The 21,186-nt window shown below is 49.4% G+C and overlaps 2 protein-coding genes across 5 annotated transcripts in view; both read left to right on the top strand.

The window, feature by feature from the left end:
- Positions 1 to 15,725, top strand: part of KREMEN1 (kringle containing transmembrane protein 1) — an 81,257-nt gene extending 65,532 nt beyond the window's left edge. Inside the window, exons 11-16 of one of the 4 annotated variants that reach the window (XM_081542831.1) lie at positions 5,313 to 5,463; positions 10,141 to 10,160; positions 10,251 to 10,365; positions 12,123 to 12,363; positions 12,416 to 13,661; positions 14,389 to 15,725. The gene's annotated coding sequence lies outside the window, so the exon portion shown is untranslated. Of the gene's footprint in view, positions 1 to 5,312; positions 5,476 to 10,140; positions 10,161 to 10,250; positions 10,366 to 12,122; positions 12,364 to 12,415; positions 13,680 to 14,388 lie in introns of all 4 variants that reach the window. The other 3 variants (XM_081542832.1, XM_081542830.1, XM_081542829.1) reach the window with 3 other exon arrangements.
- EMID1 (EMI domain containing 1) overlaps positions 13,039 to 21,186 on the top strand; it is a 54,554-nt gene continuing 46,406 nt past the window's right edge. Inside the window, exon 1 of the mRNA XM_081542826.1 lies at positions 13,039 to 16,003. The gene's annotated coding sequence lies outside the window, so the exon portion shown is untranslated. The remainder of the gene's footprint in view (positions 16,004 to 21,186) is intronic.

Below are 21,186 nucleotides of genomic sequence, written 5' to 3'. Positions count from 1 at the left end.
GTGGCTCAAGTCCCTGACATCAGTCCAGCCACAGCAGGAGAGGGACAGGATGGTGCCAGAGAGAGAGGCAGAATCTTCCAGATGAATGTTAAGGGAAACCCAAGAGCCCTGAAGATGTTCAGAGGAGGCCCCACCAGCCAAGACTCCTGGCCGGCTTTCCAGAAAGAAAGAGGAGGCAAGGGGGAGCTGGGAGAGAGGAGAGGAGAGAAGCAAGCACAGGGCACCAGGGAGGGAGTTCTGAGACAAGGGCGACTGGTGCCAGCAGGGCCCGCTTCCCGTGAAGGCTCACTGCAGGGACACAGGGCCATACGTTCAGAAGGGCCCTTTGTTCCACTCTGCTGTCACCATCTTGAAATTCCTAATAATCTTCAAAGGAGCCCCACATTTTCATTGTGCATTGGGCCCCACAAAATTGTGTAGCCAGCCCTATGTCCAGCGGTATGGGTGTGATGACCCTGCCTCCAGGGCAGGGATGCTGCTGACAGAGGCTACTTTCCAGCCTGATCGTACAGCAGGGCAACGAGAAATGGAACTGGAGGCAGTTGGGTGGGGGTGGGTGGGGGTGTGGTCAGCTCAGGTGTGTCTTGTTCCTTGACGATCTGAGGTGTAAACGTTTAGGAGGGACTGGTTTCAGATTCTACTGATTGGGAGAAAAAAGATGTTAGCTGGTGAAAGATTTTTTTAAAAATTGAGAATGATGAGCTCTGTAAGAGATGTGATTTTTTGTTTAAATAAGAAGATCCTCATATTTTATTTTATTTACTTATTTTGGCTATGCAGCACGTGGGATCTTAGTTCCCCAACCAGGAATGGAACCTGTCCCCACCCACACACACACATTAGAAGCACAGTCTTAACCACTGAACTGCCAGAAAAGTCCTGAAATGTGATGTTGAAGATGACAGACAATGGATGAAGTCCAGATGCCCAAATGGGGAAATGAGGACATTGGATTAGAGCAAGGTTCATCCAAATCTTAGGAGTCTCTACCTTCATATAACAAGAGACATTCAAGAAGCCCTACCTGTGCAGTTTTTTTAAAACCAGTCTTGATGTTGGTGACATTGCAAAGCAGGAAACAGGTTAACTAATCCAAATGGGAAATGGCTGTGGATGGTGGTAGTGGGGATCCTCTTCATGTCAAAGAGAGTTTCAGACATAGCTGGCAAACTGATGGGACCAGCCCTCCACTGCGTTACCTAGAACAGGCCACAGCCTAAGGGAAGAAGAACCTAGTGCAATGAGCTCGACCTTGATACAGAGCTTGATTCCAAAGAAGAGGAGTGACTAATAACTTGCTGAGTACACACAGTACCAGGCACTGCACTACACACCTGTATGAGTTATACTTGGCTGTATGACACATCCCGTGATTGAGAAGTTTAAAACAATGAAAATGTATTATCAGCAGTTTCCCTGGGTCAGGATTCAGAAGCAGCTGAGTGGAGTGGCTTTGGTTTAGGGTCTCCCACAAGGTTATAGTCAAGATGTCAGCAAGGAAACAGCTTTCCACTGTGGCTCAGAGGTAAAGAACCCACCTGCCAATGCAGGAGTCTTGGGTTCGATCCCTGGGTCAGGAAGATCCCCTGGAGGAGGAAATGACAACCCACTCCAGTATTCTTGCCTGGAAAATCCCATGAACAGAGGAGCCTGGCGGGCTGCAGTCCATGGGGTCACAAAGAGTCAGACATGACTTAGCGACTAAACAACACCAACAATAGCAGGGGAGGATGAAAGGAGGAGCACCCCAAAGGAATCCAGCTCAAGTTGCAGTGCAAGCACATAAAGCCCTGTGTGGCTTGCTCAGGGTCAGTGGTCACAGTCGTTTAATGGCAGAGTTGGCCTTGTCACTCAGTGACATCAGTGGGCTCCAGGCCCAGGGCAGGCTTCTCTGAGAATGTCCCAGAACCAAGTTGCATATCGTTTTCCTGTTGGTCAACATCCCAGTGTGTGTATTTCACTGGGGAACTTCACGGGAAGGAGGATTTGGGCATCCCTGGATCTCCCAGCCGGACACCAGCCCCAAGGACCACAGTCCCACCATGACTTCAACCACTGACTTCGAGCATCACTGGGTGGCCTGGGCCCCCAGCAGAAGACAAGGGTAGTGAGTGACGACAGGTGAAGTGAGCGCCCTCGGGGCGGGCCCAGGTGCGCATGTGAGAAAGCCCAGGGGCCCTCAGACAGCACTTTGTGGGAGGCTGGCCACCCCATCTTCGGACCAGACCTGCCTAATTTACCTCTGGTTACAGACACCTTCCTAAAGACCAGGACCAAGTGATTTAGGGCACAATCCAGAGTGTCTGCCTGTCGGGCTCCATCCCAGTGGAGGCACAACCCCTCCAGCATCCTCAACCGGTGGCCTCTACCCCTGTGTGCACCTTCCTGCACCAGGAAGCTCGTGCCTCTGCAGGCAGCTGCTCCTGCACTTGACAGCGCAACTCTTGCCTGTCCAGGCCTTGGACTCTTGCTGGCCCAGAGATGTGGGCCTTGTCCCAGCCTTTCTCTCAGTCCCATCCACTGCCCTTTCTCTCTCTGCCACTGCCGAGGTCAAGCCATGACCACCCTTGCTGAGTGACAGCAGTAGTCTCCTTGGAGGTCTCCCCACTCCTGTCTACTCTCCACCCTTCCACAGGGGGGGCCTCCTGAACCCAAAGCTCACCAGCTTCTTCCTGCCTAAACCTTTCCACAGCCAGACAACAGTCCCGAGAACCCCAGTGCTTCCAGGATAACAGGGCTTGTATGATCTGGCCTCAACTGACCTCTCCAGTCTCATTAAGAAGAAGGAAAGGCACTCCTCCTCTGTCATGGCCCACAGCCTGTGGAGTCTGTTTCTCTCTAAATAAATCCTCTTCTTATCTATCAAAAAAAAAAAAAAGAAGAAGAAGAGAAGGCAGAAGGGACTTCCCTGGTGGTCCAGTGGTTAAGAATCCGCATGCCAATGCAGGGTACTTGAGTTCCATCCCTAGTCTGGGAAAATCCCACATGCCATGGAGCAACTAAGCCCATGTGCCACAACTACTGAGCCCGTGCTCTAGAACCCAAGAGCCTCAGCTAGAGAGTAGCCCGCACACAGCAGTGAAGACCCAGTGCAGCCTAAATAAATAATAGAAACTTGAAAACAAATTTTATTAACTTAAAGAAGATGATAGTGGTGATTACCAACACTTACACAGGACCTACAAAGCTCCAGGCACCATTTAAATGCCCCAAATTGCCCTGCTGACACCTTGATTTTGACCCAGTGAGATCTATTTCCAGCTTCCGACCTTTAGAATGATAAGGGAATGAATCTGTGTTTTCTGAAGCCATTAAGTTTGTGGCAGGCTGTTACAACAGCCCTAGGAAATGAATAAATCCTATTCGAAATTTAAATTGAGAACTTAAAAAAAAATCTATTAATTTGCTTAAAAATAACAGTGAGTATATTTCTTGTTATACTAAGAATATTTTTGTTTTAAAGTAACTATATTTTTTAAAAACATTAGTGGGAAGATAGCTTTTAAAAAAAAATACTTTTGCAAATCTTTTTATGTCTGGCTCCACAGAATGATGGCTGGATTCCATGTCTGCGCCTGCATTCTGTCTGTTGTGACGTAGCGTTTGGGTTGAAAATATGAAGAAAATTCAGCCTCAACAGATAGGAAGGTGGAAAAAAAGGAAGAGCATTTTCAAAGCGTTTTCAGATAACAATGGCTATTTTTCTTCGATATAAACTAAAATGCAAAAGTGGCAGTTTCTCAAAGGTTGCTTGCAGTGAGGAGTCTGAAACCATATCAGTGGTCTTTGTTATGATGGCCTTTGAGTGATTCTGGCCTTGATGCCCTTTTGCTGCTCAGAGGAGCTGACAGTCCCCTTGCTGGGGGAGCCATGGAAGGTGCTGGAGGTAACCCAGCCCTCATAGGAGGTGGGTCAGGGGAAGGACAGAGATGACAGTGGGGTGGGGGCGGCGAAGCAGTTCGGGACAGTGGCATTGGATTCAACCAGCTGAGATTTTTAGAGGCCACTAGTGACAATATGACACCACCCCATTCCCTCCCCATAGACAATTACAACTCCAACAGAACTAACCCTAAAGACACAAACCTTCATGCACGTTAGAATTAAAATAGCTTCTCTCTCTAGATCTTCTGCTATCCTCTAGCCAGATTCTGGCCAAGTTTGTCAGAACCACCTCCGCTCATCTCTCTCATCCTGGAGTTAAGACAAGCTGAGTGTGAATTCAGGTCCTGCCATGTACCAGGCCTGTGGCCCTCGGTGTGCCCCTCGGGACAGCAGGCATCTTAACACCTGTCCACCAGGGTTGTGAGGGTCCTGAGAGGAGGCTTGTGAGGCACGGTGCCTGGTGTGTGCACGTTCAAGTTTGCTGTGATTATTGCAGGAATGCAAGTGACCTTCCAAGGGCCTCCAGCTGGCCCCTGCAGCCCAGATCTTTCAGCCAGGGCCCAGGACTTGACGAGGTTGGCCAAACTGCCCACTCTCCCCTCAGCTCTGTAACTCGGGGTTTCCCTGGAAGCCACAGGGCTGGGGAGGGAGCAGTCGATGAAAATAATCCACAAACAATCTATAATAGGAATAGCAAAGAGTTTTGTTTGAGCCAAACAGAGGACGATAGCCAGGAAGACAGGTTCTCAGATAACTCTGAAAAACTGCTCTGTAGAAGCATGGTTTACAGCACAGTTTTAGGTCTTGTCAGAACACAGAACATCAAACACATCAGGAATACTTTCCTCCAAGTTTAAAAAAAGAACAGATCAGCATGGACACAGCGAGTCAGTGTGGCCTTGACACTTGGGAAGGGAGTCTTAGCATCAGAGGAGAACAAGCAAGCATTGGCATCCAGGAAGGGAGGCATTTAGTCTTTGTTTTTATCATGGTCATTCTTTACTTGTGGTCAAATATCCCTTTTTATTTTAAATTAAAACAGACATGCAAGGTATGTTTAATAGGTCACAAATGGGCCATACTAGTTACCATAAAATTCAAGTTAACTCATGTATAAGCTAGAATGACTCCCCCAGACCCCAAGACATTGGACATTTCTTTTATCAGAGGAATGCAAGGAAGTATCTCAAACACAAGCAACCTCTCCATCTCCTCTTCCCACAGAGCCCAGAGCCACTGTGGCCACTTCCAGAAGGATGGGTGTGGGGAGGCTGGGGTGGGGGTAGGGGACGCAGGTCAGGAAGGCAGCACACTTGTCCCACAAAATTGAATAAATATTTACCATTTTACTTTAAAATAATAAATAAATATTTTAAAGTATAACACAGACGAGGTGGCATAAACAACAGAAACTTATTTTCTTACAGATCTGAAGGCTGGAAGTCCAAGATCAGGGCGCCGGCAGGTGTGGTTTCTCCTGAGGTGTGGTTTCTCCTGGGCCCCTGTCCTTGGCTTACAGACGGCCACACTCCTGCCACCCTCTGCACATGGTTGTCCCTATGTGCCCGTGGACTCCAGGTATCTCATTGCGTGTCCAGATTTCCTCTTCTCCAGGCATATCAGGTTAGGGTCCACCCGAATGACCTTGATTTAACTTAGTCTCCTCCTTTGGTCCACACATTGTTACTTTTTGAGACACCAGGGGTTAGGACATCAACATATGAAATTGGGAGTGGGCACAATGCAACCCTATACAGGTACTGAGAGCTTAGTTTTGTCTGAGCCAAGGGGCTGCAGGGCAGTGTGGGGGAAGCACAAGGGACCTGGGTGTGGCAACAGGACCCGTGATCAGAGGAGGAGAGGGAGGCTCAGGGGAGGCTGCCTGCTGTCATGGCCATCCGAATGCGGGTTGTAAAAGGATTTCCAGACACAGAGTGTTGCAGAAGGGAGGGAGTTTATTAAGAACAAAGAGCAGAGATAGTGTGGGCTCTCTGAGCACAGTAGGCTGACTTCGTGACAGACCAGAGAAATCCAACGGGACGCTGCTAGAACAACGGGCCGGCTCAAGGGAAAGCCGACGCTTTCATGGGTTAGAAGCCATTTTTATAGCTTCAAGACAAAAGGAATTCCTGCTGGAAGGGTGGCATTAGGTGATTAGGGTGCCGTAGGGTGAGCACTGAGGTGGGCATTTTTGCCTAATACAGGGTCAGGAAGCTTGCGGGTGATGATCAAGGGGGCTTTTGGCAACAGTTTCACAGGGGCTCAGAGAATCCCATGGACAGAGGAGCCTGGTGGGCTACAGTCCACGTGGTCACAAAGAGTGGGACACGATTGAGCAACTAACACTTTCTAACACTTTCACAAAGGGGCTCAGTCAGTTCCTGAGGTGACCTTGGTTCTGGCATCTGTGGCCTTGCAATGGGACTCCACACTTGCCCCAGAAATCTTTCTGGGAAGCAGAGGACCGGGAGTACATACCATGTCTGTACCCCAGCTAAGTAGGCACAGAATCCAGTGGGGGCATCTCTGTCTGGCCAGAGCTTCACTGGTAGGCCCCAAAGCCACATCAAGGCCTGAGGCCTTCCGGAAAGTAGAAATTGGAACTTGGGTGTCAGCCCAGCCCATCAGAGGGGACCTGAGAAGGAGATAGCTAGGGAGACAGCCATAAGGGCCACAGGGCCCAGGGCGAAGATGACATTGAACACGCACCTCCCTCCTGGGTCTCTCCTTGCTGGGTGTTTGCCCACAGGCCCTGGACAGATCATCTCTGCACAGCCTCAGCCTTCACCATGACTGAGAAATACTCCTGCAGTTTCCGCAGCAACCCCTGACCTTCCTTTCACTGTCTGGACTGGCTCAGGCTTTCTCCACATTCTTTTCAACTTAATTGACATTTACACAGCTTCCTACCCCCAAATTGCAGAATCCACATTCTTTTCAAATGCACCCGAAACATTTACCAAGATAGACCATATTCTGGGCTATAAAACAGACCTCAGTGAATTTTAAAGGATTTGAGTAAGCTTCTGCCTTCAGAAACTAAAAGAGAAGAAGAAAAAGAAGAAGGAGAGGGACTTCCTGGGTGGCCGGTGGTCAAGAATCTGCCCTCCAATGCAGGGGATGTGGATTTGATTCCTGGTTGGGGAAGAAAGATCCTGCATGCCTCAGGGCAACTAAACCTGAGTACTGTAATAAAGACCCAGAACGGCCAAAAACAAGAAGAGCAGGAGAAGGAGAAGAAGGAGGGGAGTGGTCTTTGCTGAGTGTGTAGAGCTTCTCCATCTTGGTCTGCAAAGAATATGATCAATCTTATTTCAGTATTGACCGTTTGGTGATGTCCATGCGTAAAGTCATCTCTTGTGTTGTTGGAAAAGGGTGTGTGCTATGACCAGTGTGTTCTCTTGACAAAACTCTGTTAGCCTTTGCCTGCTTCATTGCCTTTTACACCAAGTATCTCTTGACTTCCTACTTTTGCATTCCAATTCCCTCTTGATGAAAAGGACATCTTTTTTGGGTGTTAGTTCTAGAAGGTCTTGTAGGTCTTCATAGAACCAGTCAACTTCAGCTTCTTCAGCATTAGTGGTTGGGGCATAGACTTGGATTACTGTGATGTTGAATGATTTGCCTTGGAAATGAACCAGGATCATTATGTTGCTTTTGAGGTTGCATCCAAGTACTGCATTTCAGACTCTTGTTGACTATGAGGGCTACTCCGTTTCTTCCAAGGAATTCTTGCCCACAGTAGTAGATATAATGGTCATCTGAATTAAATTCACCCATTCCCCTACATTTTAGTTCACTGATTCCTAAGATGTTGATATTCACTCTTGCTATCTCCTGCTTGACCATGTCCAATTTACCTTGATTTGTGGACCTAACATTCCAGGTTTCTATGCAATACTGTTCTTTTCAGCTTTGGACTATACTTTCACCACCAGAAATATCCACAACTGAGTGTAATTTCCATTTTGGTCCAGCTGCTTCATTCTTTCTGGAGCTGTTAGTAATTGCCCTCCGCTCTCCCTAGTAGCATATTGGACACCTTCCAACCCGGGGGCGGGGGGGTGTCATCTTTTGGTGTCATATCTTTTTGCCTTTTCATACTGTCATGGGGTTCTTGAGGCAAGAGTCCTGGAGTGGTTTGCCATTCCCTCCTCTAGTGGACCACATTTTGTCAGAACTCCTCACTATGACCCATCCATCTTGGGTGGCACAGCATGGCTCATAGCATCATTGAGTTATGCAAGTCCCTTTGCCATGACAAGGCTATGATAAATGAAGGAAAGCTATGGCAAAGCTAAACAACATATTAAAAAGCAGAGACATCGCTTTGCCCACAAGGGTCAGTACAGTCAAAGCTATGGTTTTTCTAGTAGCCATGTATGAATGTGAGAGTAGGATCATAACGAAGGCTGAGAACCGACGAATTGATGCTTTTGAGTCGTAGTGCTAGAGAAGACTCTTGAGAGTCCCTTGGACTGCAAGGAGCTCAAACCAGTCAATCCAAAAGGAAATCAACCCTGAATATTCATTGGAAGGACTGATGCTGAAGCTCCAATATTTTGGCTACCTGATGTGAACATCTGACTCACTGGAAACGACCTTGATACTGGAAAAGATTGAAGGCAAAAGGAGAAGGGGGCATCAGAGGATAAGATGGTTATGAATTTGAGCAATGGACGTGAATTTGAGCAAACTCTGGGGGATAGTGGAGGACAGGGGAGCCTGGTGTACTTCAGTTCACGGGGCTGCAAGGAGTCAGACATGACTTAGCAATGGAACAGCAACAAAATGGTCTCTACAGATATAATTAAGAGTTGTGAACTGAGAAGATCATCCTGGATTATCTGGGTGAACCCTAAATCCAATAACGAGTATTTTTATAATAGGCACATGAGGAAAAGGTGTTAGGAAGTCAGAGGCAGAGATGGGAGTGGCGTAACCAAGGAATGCCAGGTGGCCAGCAGCAGCTACAAGATATGAAGAAGGGATTTTCTCATATAGGCCCCTGAGGGAGCATGGCTCTGCCAACACCTTGCTTTCAGTCTTCTGACCTCCAGAACGGTTAGAGGATAAACTTCTGTTGTTTTAAGCCACCGAGTATGTGGTAATTTGTTGTGGCATCCTCAAGAAACTAGTGTAGATATACATATGCAATTTAAAACAAAAAAAGAATTTTGGCCCACACCTTGAAGTGTACATGAAAATTAACTCAAAAACAGATCATGGGGCTTCCCTGGTGGCTCAGCGGTGAAGAATCCTCCTGCTAATGCAGGAGACACAGGTTCGATCCCCGATCCAGAAAGATCCCACATACCATGGAGCAACTAAGCCCATGTGCCATGACTACTGAGCCTATGTGCTGCAACTACTGAAACCTGCACGCTAGAGAGCCTGTGCTCTGCAACAAGAGAAGCTACTGCAGTGAGAAGCCCGCTCACCATAACTAGAGAGCAGCCCCCGCTCGCAGCAATTAGAGAGAAACCCTCATAGCAATGAAGACCCGGCACAGTCAAAATATAAGTAAATCAATCTATCAATAAAAACAGATCATAAATGTAAATGTAAGAAAACCTTTGCAACCCTGGGTAGGCAAAGGTTTATTTATTATTTTTATTTATGCTGCACTGCGAGGCACATGGGATCTTAGTTCCCTGACCAGGGATCAAACCCACGTCCCCTGCATCCGGAAGGCAGATTCTTAACCACTGGACCACCAGGGAAGTCCCAAGGCTATTTTAATTTGTCTGCTCCTGCGTGTCCAGTACTGACCATGAACTCAGGCTCCCAGAGGGCGCTCAGCAAACATGTGTGAGTAGGACGAATGAAGCCATTCAGGGCCCAAGACGCTCGGGCCACAGAGCCGGCATTGAGTTTCCTGGGGATTCGAGTCGGCCACGTTCCACCCAGCAGGGAAAACTCAGAGCTGACGTCAATTCAGACCCCACATACATGATTCTTACCCAGCGAGACATCGAGACAATCTCACCCTTTGTCGGAACTGTGGTGGGAGTCTTAACTTAGGCGGAGAGAGAAGCAGCCTAAAATCAGTCGCTTTTCTGAAGCCATCCACTCAAGAAATTAAGGATTCTGTCAATGTGCCCTGAATTTCTGGGCCCAGCAATTAATTCCTTCTAGATTAAAGGATTGTTGTGTTTCTAATACATTATTATGCGGAGCGGGCTTGCTGTGAATTTTAAAACTTTAGCTAGAATCCTCATTAACGGGGACCTTTTATCTGTGTGCAACTTCTAGAGGAGGCTGGCGGCTGGAAAGTAAGCTGACACATCCAAAAAGGAAAAACACCAACTCGGGGGGCATCCTGACACACATTCAGCGTGAGCAGCTGTCCTCTCTCCTAACAGCAACAGGGCCGTGTCCTCACAGGGCATCAGGCCCAGGCTGGACATTGTACCCCAGCCCACCAGCCCTCACCCGCCCTGTCAGATGTCCACAGCTGGTATCATCTGCAGCTTACAGGTGAGGAGACTGTGGCTGGTGAAGGGAGGTGAGGGCCCCCGGCTCAAGCCCATGGTGACCCAAGTCTGTCTAACCTCCAGATCCCATGCTTGTCCTGTGTTCTACTATAGCCCCTGCTCCCCAGACAGTGGAGATTGCTGTGCAGAAGGATAACCCCAAGGCCTTCTGAGTCCACCATCCATTCAAGAGCCATTGCATCTCAGCACAGTACCCGAGGCCACATATGTGCTGGGAGCGAGGCTCCACTGGGCCCTGGGCAGCCCAGAGGCCAGGGGCACCATCCTGTCTGGGCACCTCGGGGTTCTCTCAGGGTTCTCTCCTCAGCGTTCAGTGTGGCTACACTTAACGGCAGAACCTGAACTCAGAAGTAACCCTATGGGGGAGATTTCCAAGACCCGGTCAGACACTGACTGGGCCACTGTGCGTGAACCTGTGTCTCCCCACCCCTACTCTTTTAGCCAGTCCTCCTTTTTATATGCATAGCGTGTGTGCACACAGCCACTTCCTCACTGCACCCCAGCCCCGGGCAGGCCGGGAACCACCACCTGCCCCTCCACCCCTACAGTCCAGTGCAGATTCCTGGAACCCAGGGTCTCCTTCTAGAAACTTTAGAAACTCAGAAGGGACTGGGTCAGGAGCCTCTCTAAGAAAGTGCCCTCTTCCAGCTCCCCAGGTGAGAGGTTGGGAGGCAGGCAGGCCCCTGAGAGCAGCCGTAGTCCCAGGGCCTCCTTCCTCAGGGCCCCTGGAGCCCCCGTAGGGCAGAGGGGCTGCTCAGCGCCTCCTCCCAGGGCAGCTGGAGCTCACCACCACACAGAGCCTTCACAATATTCTTCTCTCGGAAAATAAAACCTAAAGGAAATGCTGGGACTTTCCTGTTGGTCCAGAGGCTAAGCCTGTGCGCTCCCAATGCACGGGGGCCCGGGTTCGATCCCTGGTCAAGGAAATAGATCCCACATGCAGCAGATAGGAGTTCACTTGCCGCAACCAAGACCTGGTGCAGCTGAATAAGCAAATATTAAAATAAAATAAAGGAAATGCCAGTGCGTGCGGCAGCATGGATGAACCTTGGGGAGATGATGCTGAGTGAAATCTCCCAGTCACAAAAAGACAAACGCCGTGCGGGTCCACTATATGGGGTCCCTCGAGCTGCCGAATTCATAGAGACAGAAAGCAGAGTGGTGGTTGCCAGGTAGGTAGGAAGGGAGGGATGGGAGATTGTGTTTAATGGGGACAGGGTTTCAGTTTTGCGAGATGAGAAGAGTTCTGGAGATAGATGGTGGTTGCACAATATGGATGCACTTAATACCGCTGAACTTCAAAAATGGTTAAAATAGTAAATTTAAATGATATATATTTTGCCACCATTTTTATAATCTATTTTATATTGATGAGCTGCTAATGTTTTTTATTTGTTTATTTTTGGCTTCGCTGGGTCTTTGTTGCTGCCCATGGGCTTTCTCTAGTTGTGGCGAGCAGGGGCTGTTCTTTGTTGTGTGGGGTGTCGCTTGTTGTGGGGCACAGTCTCTAGGCTCAAGGCCTTCAGCAGTTGTGACTTGAGGGTCCTTGAGCAAGCAGGCTCCTGTAGTTGTGGCTTCCAGGCTTAGTTGCTCTGAGGCATGTGGAATCTTTCTGGACCAGGGATTGAACCTGTGTCCCCTGCATTGGCAGGCAGATTCTTATCTGATGCACCACCAGGGAAGTCCACCTCGATTTTTTTTAAGTTAAAAAAGTATCTAAAATTTCTCTTCATCAAGCAGCCTGGTACACCCATTCTCCCGCGGAATCCTGGCAGCCGTATTTGGAGGTAATATCTCTTCATCAAGCATCCTGGTACTCCCATTCTCCCGCCGAATCCTGGCAGCCGTATTTGGAGGTTATTTCTCTTCATCAAGCATCCTGGTACTCCCATTCTCCCGCCGAATCCTGGCAGCCGTATTTGGAGGTTATTTCTCTTCATCAAGCATCCTGGTACTCCCATTCTCCCGCCGAATCCTGGCAGTTGCTTCATCAAGCATCCTTGTACTCCCATTCTCCCACCGAATCCTGGCAGCCGTATTTGGAGGTAATTTCTCTCCATCAAGCATCCTGGTACTCCCATTCTCGCGCCGAATCCTGGCAGCCGTATTTGGAGGTAATTTCTCTTCATCAAGCACCCTGGTACTCCCGTTCTCCCACCGAATCCTGACAGCCGTATTTGGAGGTAATTTCTCTTCATCAAGCATCCTGGTACTCCCGTTCTCCCACCGAATCCTGGCAGCCGTATTCGGAGGTAATTTCTTTTCATCAAGCATCCTGGTACTCCCGTTCTCCCACCGAATCCTGGCAGCTGCTTCATCAAGCATCCTGGTACTCCCATTCTCCCGCCGAATCCTGGCAGCTGTATTTGGAGGTAATTTCTCTTCATCAAGCATCCTGGTACTCCCGTTCTCCCACCGAATCCTGGCAGCTGTATTTGGAGGTAATTTCTACTACTGTCCTCATTTAATAGGTAAGGAAACCAAGATGACCGCGGTGATAAGAGTGGCTTGAGGTCACCCAGAAAGTAAGCACAGGGCCAAGGCTTGACCCAGGGGCCTATTGCAGGACCTGCTTTCTCCTGCCGGGGCCCCTGGCCATAAAGGGAGCCACCCCTCCCTGACCACTTGCCGCAGCTCAGCCCCGATTACCCTGACAGGGGCGGCCAAGAGGCCATGCAGATGATGGGTCCCTGCTGACTGGGAAGGGGCCAGATTGGAAACACCCTGCCAGGGCTTCCAAGTGCAGCCCAGAGCTCTGTCCTGGGAGTGCCTGTGCACTTCTGTTGGTGGGGGTGGGGGCAGAGAGGTAGCCGGGCCCGGCCACAGGCCTGGACAGTGACTGTTGGGGGGACAGGGTTTTGGAACAGCCCAAGGTCCCCCCACAGGCCCTGGAAGGCCCAGTTTCCCCAGACCGTGAGACCCATCCCTACCTGTATAGTGTCCTGGGGCTGCAGTAACCAAGTACCACAGATGGGAGGCGTGAACAACACACTTCTGGTCTCGCAGCTTGGGAGGCGGGAATCTGAGGTTGAGGGCTCAGCAGGTGCCTTCAGGGACCTGGGGGGCATCTATACCACCGCTCTCTGTACCTTCTGGTGGCCTCGGGCACTCCTTGTATCAGTGGTGGCCTTCTCCCTGTCTTCACATCGTTTTCCCTCCATCTGTCTGTGTGTCCAGATCTCCCCTTTCATAAGGACACAGCCGTATCGGATGAGGGCCCACCCCAGTGACCTCACCTTAACTTGCATGTTCATTCACTGCAGTCATATTTGACTCTTTGCGACCCTATGGACCATAGCCCACCAGACTCCTCTGTCCATGGGATTCTCCAGGCAAGAATACTGGAGTGGGTTGCCATGTCCTCCTCCAAGGGATCTTCCTGACCCAGGAATCGAACCCGTGTCTCCTGCATTGCAGGCATATTCTTTACCACTGAGCCACTGGGGAAGCCCAACTTGAGCATTTTCAAAAACTCTATTTCTAAATAACATCACATCCCAAGGGTTAGGACTTCAGCATCTTTTAGGGCGACACCATCTAACCCATGACAGCTCTGTCCCATGACAGTTACTGCCCTTGGTCTCCCTGGAGGCCAGTGGGAAGTGTTCTGAGAGTTGGGGATGTTTGCAAAGTGAAAGGACATTTTACATACTTTCCAAGGTTTTATGAATTTATAAGTGTTGTCACCATGTATTGAATGCTCGCCGTGTGCCAGGCACCCCCTAAGGATGACCATCACCATCCCATTTCACAGCCCTCAGTGGAAGGAATGAGGCTCAAATCATCACAGTTGGAGTAAAAGGCAATGCCTGGGAATTCGGACAGGAGAGGAGGTGTGTGAGGAAGGTTTTTTCTACCTCCTAAATATCTCCTTCCTAGGTGGTGCTAGTGGTAAAGAACCCACCTGCCAATGTAGGAGACTGTAAGAGACGGGGGTTTGGTCCCTGGGTCGGGAAGATCCCCTGGAGGAGGGCATGGCAACCCACTGCAATATTCTTGTCTGCAGAATCCCATGGACGGAGGGGCCTGACGGGCTACAGTCCATGGGGTCGCAAAGAGTCAGACATGACTGAAGTGACTTAGCATGCACAAATCTCCAGATCTGGTGACTTCTCTCCATCCCCACATGCCCTCCTGTACCAGTGTCCTGGGGCTGACGTAACAAATGAGCACAAACTTGGCTTAAAGCTGCAGAAGTGTATCCTGTCACACTCCTGGAGGAGGAAGTCAGGATGTCAGCAGGGCTCCCTCTGAAGCGTCTGGGGGGGTGCAGTCGTCCCCTGCCTCAGGCAGCTTCCAGTGGCTCTAGGAGCTCCTTGGCTGGTGACTGCATCCTCCTGAAGCTCTGCCTCTGTCTTCCCAGGGCCTTCCTTCTGTCTCTCCTCCACTGTCCTTTATCAGGACTTTTGTCCTTGGATTTAGGGCCCATGTGGGTAATCCCGGAAGATCTCATCTCAAAGTCATTAATTTAATTACATCTGCAGAAGACTTCCCTGGGGGAGCCGAGTGGTTAAGAATCTTCCCGCCAATGCAGAGGACACGGGTTCAATCCCTGGTACGGGAAGATTTCACAGGCCTCAGGGAAACTAAGCGCATGAGCCACAAGTACTGAGCCTGTGCTTGGGAGCCCTCGATTTGCGACTGTGGAGCCCATGCGCTGCAACTACAGAAGCCCGTGAGCCTAGAGCCCGTGCTTCACAAGAGAAGCCCCCGCCCTGAGAAGCCTGTGCACCACGTCAAAGAGTAGCCCCTGCTCATCACAACTAGAGGAAGCCTGTGCGCAGCAATGACAACCCAGTGCAACCAAGAATAAGCAATTAGTTTTAAAAATAATTTATATTTTAAATTACAAACGTGAAATATGAGAGACCACCAAGCCAACTAGTTAGAAATAAGAAAATACAGGCACATCCATAATCCCCATGAACAAAGATATCTGGTGTTCAACCCTTCAAACATCCCTTTGCTCTTTTTACTTATACAGACCTTGAATGGGTGGCCGTGTATGTAGAAACTTGACAACTCCTGGCCTTTGCATTCTGGTTCCTCTGATCTCCTGTGTGACTATAGATACAGAACAATTCAGGGCAGATTAGAAATGAAACCAGCTTTAACTTCAAAGGACAAGCAGTCAAGAGTTTAGCTAAGAGAGAAGGAGGATTTTCAACTGTTTGGAGGTGGGGAAAAGATTTTCAATGGGACTGGAAGTTCTCTTTCTTTGGGGGGAAAAAAAAAGCACTAAAAAGAAGGAAAGCCCAAACCCCAAACAAAAATCTAGGGAATCATTACATCAAGGTGGATGGATTACAAATGATTTATTTTCTTTTTGGGAAAAAAAAAAAACCAACTTAATGATATTATATTATCATAATGTTTTACCACTAAAAAGAGTCTAAGAAGGCTTTGAGGGATTACTGATGAAAAAGAATGATTTCATAAAACCCAGCAATTCTTAAGGAGAGTGCAGCCAAAAAGGCCTTTTCTGTTCTTTTATAGTTTCTTCCAAGAACAGGCTCACTGAGACAGAGACCGACTGAGCCGATAGCCACAGACTCAAGGGAAGCTGTGAACCTCTCAACTCCAGGAACGAGAGTTGCCTGTGAGCACTTAGGAAAAAGCAGGTAAGAAAAGGCATTCGAGGTGTCTCTCTTTAAAAGGACTGTGGTGAGAGACTTCCCTGGGGACCCAGTGGTCAAAACCCCACGCTTCTGCTGCATGGGGCCCAGGTTCCATCCCTGGTCAGGGAACTAAGATCCCACTGCCTGGAGGTACAATGGAAAACAGAAATGACTGTGGGGAAAAAAATGGACATTCTTAACCGTCCAATAAGAAAGGCTGAACCTTCATGTTTGCTTTTTTCTTTTAATATTTTGCTGCAAATGTTTTCCCAAACTATATGTTCTTTATTACAAAAATTGTTTGTATAAGCATCCCTTCTTAAACAGTGATTAGTAATTGGAGAAGGACATAGCACCCCACCCCAGTCCTCTTGCCTGGAGAATCCCAGGGACGAGGGAGCCTGGTGGGCTGCCGTCTATGGGGTCGCACAGAGTCGGACACGACTGAGCGACTTCGCTTTCACTTTTCACTTTCATGCATTGGAGAAGGACATGGCACCCCACCCCAGTGTTCTTGCCTGGAGAATCCCAGGGACGGGGGAGCCTGGTGGGCTGCCATCTATGGGGTCGCACAGAGTCGGACACGACTGAGCGACTTCGCTTTCACTTTTCACTTTCATGCATTGGAGAAGGACATGGCAACCCACTCCAGTGTTCTTGCCTGGGGAATCCCAGGGACAGGGGAGCCTGGTGGGCTGCCGTCTATGGGGTCGCACAGAGTCGGACACGACTGAGCGACTTCCCTTTCACTTTTTACTTTCATGCACTGGAGAAGGAAATGGCAACCCACTCCAGTGTTCTTGCCTGGAGAATCCCAGGGACGGGGGAGCCTGGTGGGCTGCCGTCTATGGGGTCGCACAGAGTCGGACATGACTGAAGCGACTTAGCAGCAGCAGTAATCCTAATATTTACATTCAAGTGTTTCACAGATTCCCACTTATTCTAAAAAAGTAGCATTAAATAGAAACGCATACTCAGAGGCACAGTCTAGAGGACTGTGGGCACAGAAGCCCCTGTTTTCTATTCCTTCATCCAGGGCAGGCATTGATAAGTGATCACAGCACTCTTTTCCATCAGCCTAGAGACTGTCTCTATATTTCTATCTGCTCTCAAAAGGTAACTTCTAGGAGTGGATCAGATGGACCAAAAAAACCCCAGAAAAACCTCACTTCACTGCAGGTGCAAACCCAAGGCGCCACCTAGTGGCATAGCTTCCTAATTGCAGGCAGAGTACAACTGAAACCAGCTGTAGGAAGAACTGGTTGGTTCCCTGGGCCAGCAAAGAAAGCCAGCCACGATGATAGTAATTAAGCTATTCAGTCTAGTCTTGAGTAAATACACAGAGAAAAATTTTGAATTTCAACAGGGATTTTCCTTGCTTTAGCCAGAGAGATTGGCCAATAGAAGCAGGTCACAGCAAGGGACCTTTAGAAAACTCGATTCTCCCCCAATATTCTCTTTGCTGAAGACTGGCTCTTCCATCTGTCAGGTTTCCCCGGATGCCCAGATGTCTCATTCTGCAAACTGCACACCCCATGCCTCAGATTCACGTGGGTACTTTTTCCTGAGCAGAATGTGGCAGCCCTGAGTAAGGAACTCTTTTGAATTTGAATGCTCCTCTTAAGCTTACGGCTCAGTGGTAAAGAACCCGCCTGCCAGTGCAGGCGACATAAGAGATGCAGGTTGGATCCCTGAGTTGGTAAGATCCCCTGGAGAAGGAAATCCACTCCAGTATTCTTGCCTGGGAAATCCCATGGACAGAGGAGCCTGGCAGGTCGCAAAGAGTCATACACAACTGAAGCGACTTAGCTTGCACAGTTAAGCAACCTACCCTGAGACAAGTGCTGCTATTCCCATTTTCCAGGCAAACACACTGAGGCTCAGAGAGAGGAAGGAACTTGGCCAGGGCCACACAGTGAGGAAGATACAGGCAGGATTGAAACATCCTCCTGCTGGCCAAGCTGGGGCTACAGTGTCAGCCCCTTCCTGATAGCAAGCTGTAATCCAGACAGGTCTGCTCTGCTCCTGGGAACGTCCCACCATGGCAGGACACAAGCAGCCCAGATGGGCCAACGGGCCCCTGTCAGGAGGGAGCTGGGCATAGTGCAGGGTCAAGTCTGGGCCTGGACTGTCCTGACCACCTGCTCCAGGGCTCCGAAGCCAGATGCTGAGTGGCATTCTGCTGTCACTAGCCTTGCAGCTTATCACCCTCCTGGCCTCCCTTTCCTGAGCAAAATACCTCTGCATGGGCGGCTATGATAATGCATGCCGTCTGCAAGCACACAGATAAAGGCTCGGAGCTGACTCAGGAGGGGGCAGGTCCTTGCTGCCCCCACCCTCTGCCCACCCCCTGCCCCTCTCCACCATCCTGTCCTCCCACAGTCTCTCTGCTCTCTCCACATCTCTGTCTGCCGCGTGGCAGCCCCCACTCTGCCCACGTCAGGCCCGAGCTCCTCCCTGCTGATGCCCGGGGTCAGTCTCTGTCTCTGTGTATCTGTCTCTAACGTTCGCTCTCTCTCATCCTGCTCTTCTCTGTCTCTGTCTCCTCCCCTCCACCCCCCTACCCCCGCCCCGTCTTCCTCTTCCTCCCTCCCTGGGATCAGGGAAGAACACAGCCCACTTCAGTTTCTCATGGCTCAGTGCAGACATGGGGGGCCGCCCCGGCTCTCTGCCAGGACCTCCCTCTGGCCAGGGAGCCCGCCTCCCAAAACAGCCTCCACTCAGGTGAGTCATGAGTGACCGGAAGCCCCGGGCCAGGCCTGGTGAGGACAGGGGTTCGGGGTCCTTCCCGGGAGGGCAAGGAGGGGCCGCCTCCCAGGGTCCCGCTGGTTCAGAGGCACAGCTCCCAATCCAGCCCTGTGGAGCCTCAGTTTGCCCAGAAGTGGAGGTCTGTCTTGAAACCTCACCCCAGCATTCAGGGGCCCTCCCAGGCTGCAGGCCCCCTCCAGCTTCTGGACTGGGATTCTAAGAGCTGCCAGTTCATATGTGCACGCACACACACATATACACACACGTACTTAATCCTTAGGGCAAAGGGTGACTATAGTATGTATACTTTCTGGTATTAATTTATTTTTGAGCCATGCAAAAGGATTCACAGTAAAAATTAACACCTTCCATCCCTCATTCCATCTTCCCAAAGGCAGCCAGTTAGAAGTTTCTGGTGAATCCTTCTGGAGAAAGTGAGTGTATAACCTGAGCACTTATGGGTGGGTATTCATGCAATTTCCCACACATGGCAGCATCCTTTACACAAAGCTGCTGTTACTCTTTTCACTTAACTGATCTTAGAAGTTCCATTATCTACCCCATCTTTATATATGTAAATGTATACATAAGCCTCATCTTTAGGAATATGTATTGGTATATATAATTCCCATGCCACAAAACCCATCCTTTAGTATGAACAATTCAGTGGTTTCTAGCATATTCAGAGTTGTGCAACCATCGCCACTAATTTTAGAACGTTTTCATCACCCTAAAGAGAAACCCCAGACCCATTAGCAGTCACTCCCCAGTCCCAGTCCCCAGTTCCTGGCAATCACTAATCTACTTTTTTGTCTCTCGGGACTTTCCTGTTCATTTCATATAAATACAATATGTAGCCTTTGGTGTCTGGCTTCCTTCACTCAGTATAATGTTGTCAAGGTTCTGCAGCGGGCATCCGTGCTATAGTGGGTATCAGTGCTGTGTTCCTCTCGATGGCTAATATCCCACTGTGTGGGAATGCCACATTTCACATGCCTCACTGACAGTGCGGCATTCCTATGATGGGTGTACCTTAGTATACTAATCTGCAATGGTATTTAGGTTGTTTCCAGTGTTTTGATCTACATATAGTGCTGCAGTTCATTTCTTTCTGTTCTTTGCAAATGTACATGTAAGAAACTGCCTCACTGTGGAATTACCAGGTCAAGGTAATACATGTTTTATCTTTTATTACGTATTACCAACTGTGCTCCAAAGAGGGAATATATGAAGTGACATTTTCCCCCACGGACTTGCCAAGGCATTTTGTCAAAAATCTTAAGTCCTTAGCCATCAGCTTTGGAAGGTGCCATCTCACTGTGGTTTTCATCTCCAATTTTTCTCTTTTGAGTGAAGTTGAATGCCTTGTCATTCCAAGTTGTCTGTTCATAACTTTTGTCTGTTTCTCTTTTGAGTCATTGATGTTATTGATTTATAAGAGCTCTTTATATATGGAGGAAATTAGTCATCTTTTTTCTGATAAGTTGCAAACTTTTTCCACAGTTAATCATATTATTCTTTCTCTATGCAGAAAATTGTAAATACCCAATGCATCCGTTATAGCTTCTGGGGTATGTAGCTTTCCTAGTACTCTTAGGAAGGTTACAGAAAGGGGCCAGCAACTATCTGTGACCCATCAGGGGAAACAGACAAATCAACAGGTGGCTCTTGCATAGAATTCTATGAGTGGGGAAGCCCAGTGGACACGAGACCCAGTGTTGGTGTGTGGGACACCTTCCTGGAGGCAGGGAGGGAGTCATGTCTGAGCTGAGACAGAAGGGGTGTGGGCATTGGCAGGCAGAAGGGATGCAAAGGGAAAGCCCCACAGTCCAGGGTCATCTGGGAAAACGGAGACTCCGAGACTCGCGTTGGTGTCTCAGAATCTGGGGCAGTGGGAAGGTGAGCAGGCCAGGCCACATTCCATTTCTGCCTTAGGGAAGGAGAGACACTGCAGGTTCCCCCCATGGAGAAATGCCTCCATTCGCCTTAGGGAAGGTCCCGAAGGACAGGAAGGGTCAGCAAGGAGGCACATGCAAGGCCACATCCCATGGGGAGTGGAAAGGCTGGAAGGGAGAAGAGCCGAGGAGCAGGCAGATGGAGAAGATCCAGGCTTGGCCCCAGAGGGCTGGACCAGAAGCCAAGGCAGGGAGAGCCTGGAGTCCAGGTGCTCCAGAGCTGCACACACCCATATGCTGTCCATCCATTTAAGACTTCCCAGGCCAAGCCACAGGCTAGAAATTCATTTCTTCTCGGGCCAGCGGCTCCATCTGCCTGACGGGGCTGCCCTGGCACAACCTACACCAGCAGCACAGGCAAACCAGAGCTCACTGGTCAGCCAGGGCCAGACATGGGCAGCCGAAGGAAGAAGGCCCAGCTCTTGATTCTCAGGGCTGTGGGGGTGCGGCTCTGAGCAAGGCAGAGCCTGTGGGTGCAGAAGA

This window comes from Giraffa tippelskirchi, chromosome 11, assembly GCF_054371585.1.
Source record: "Giraffa tippelskirchi isolate mGirTip1 chromosome 11, T2T-mGirTip1v1.2.pri, whole genome shotgun sequence".
NCBI lineage: Eukaryota > Metazoa > Chordata > Mammalia > Artiodactyla > Giraffidae > Giraffa > Giraffa tippelskirchi.
Note: the sequence above shows the minus strand (reverse complement) of the source record. Positions and strands in the feature narration are given on the sequence as shown.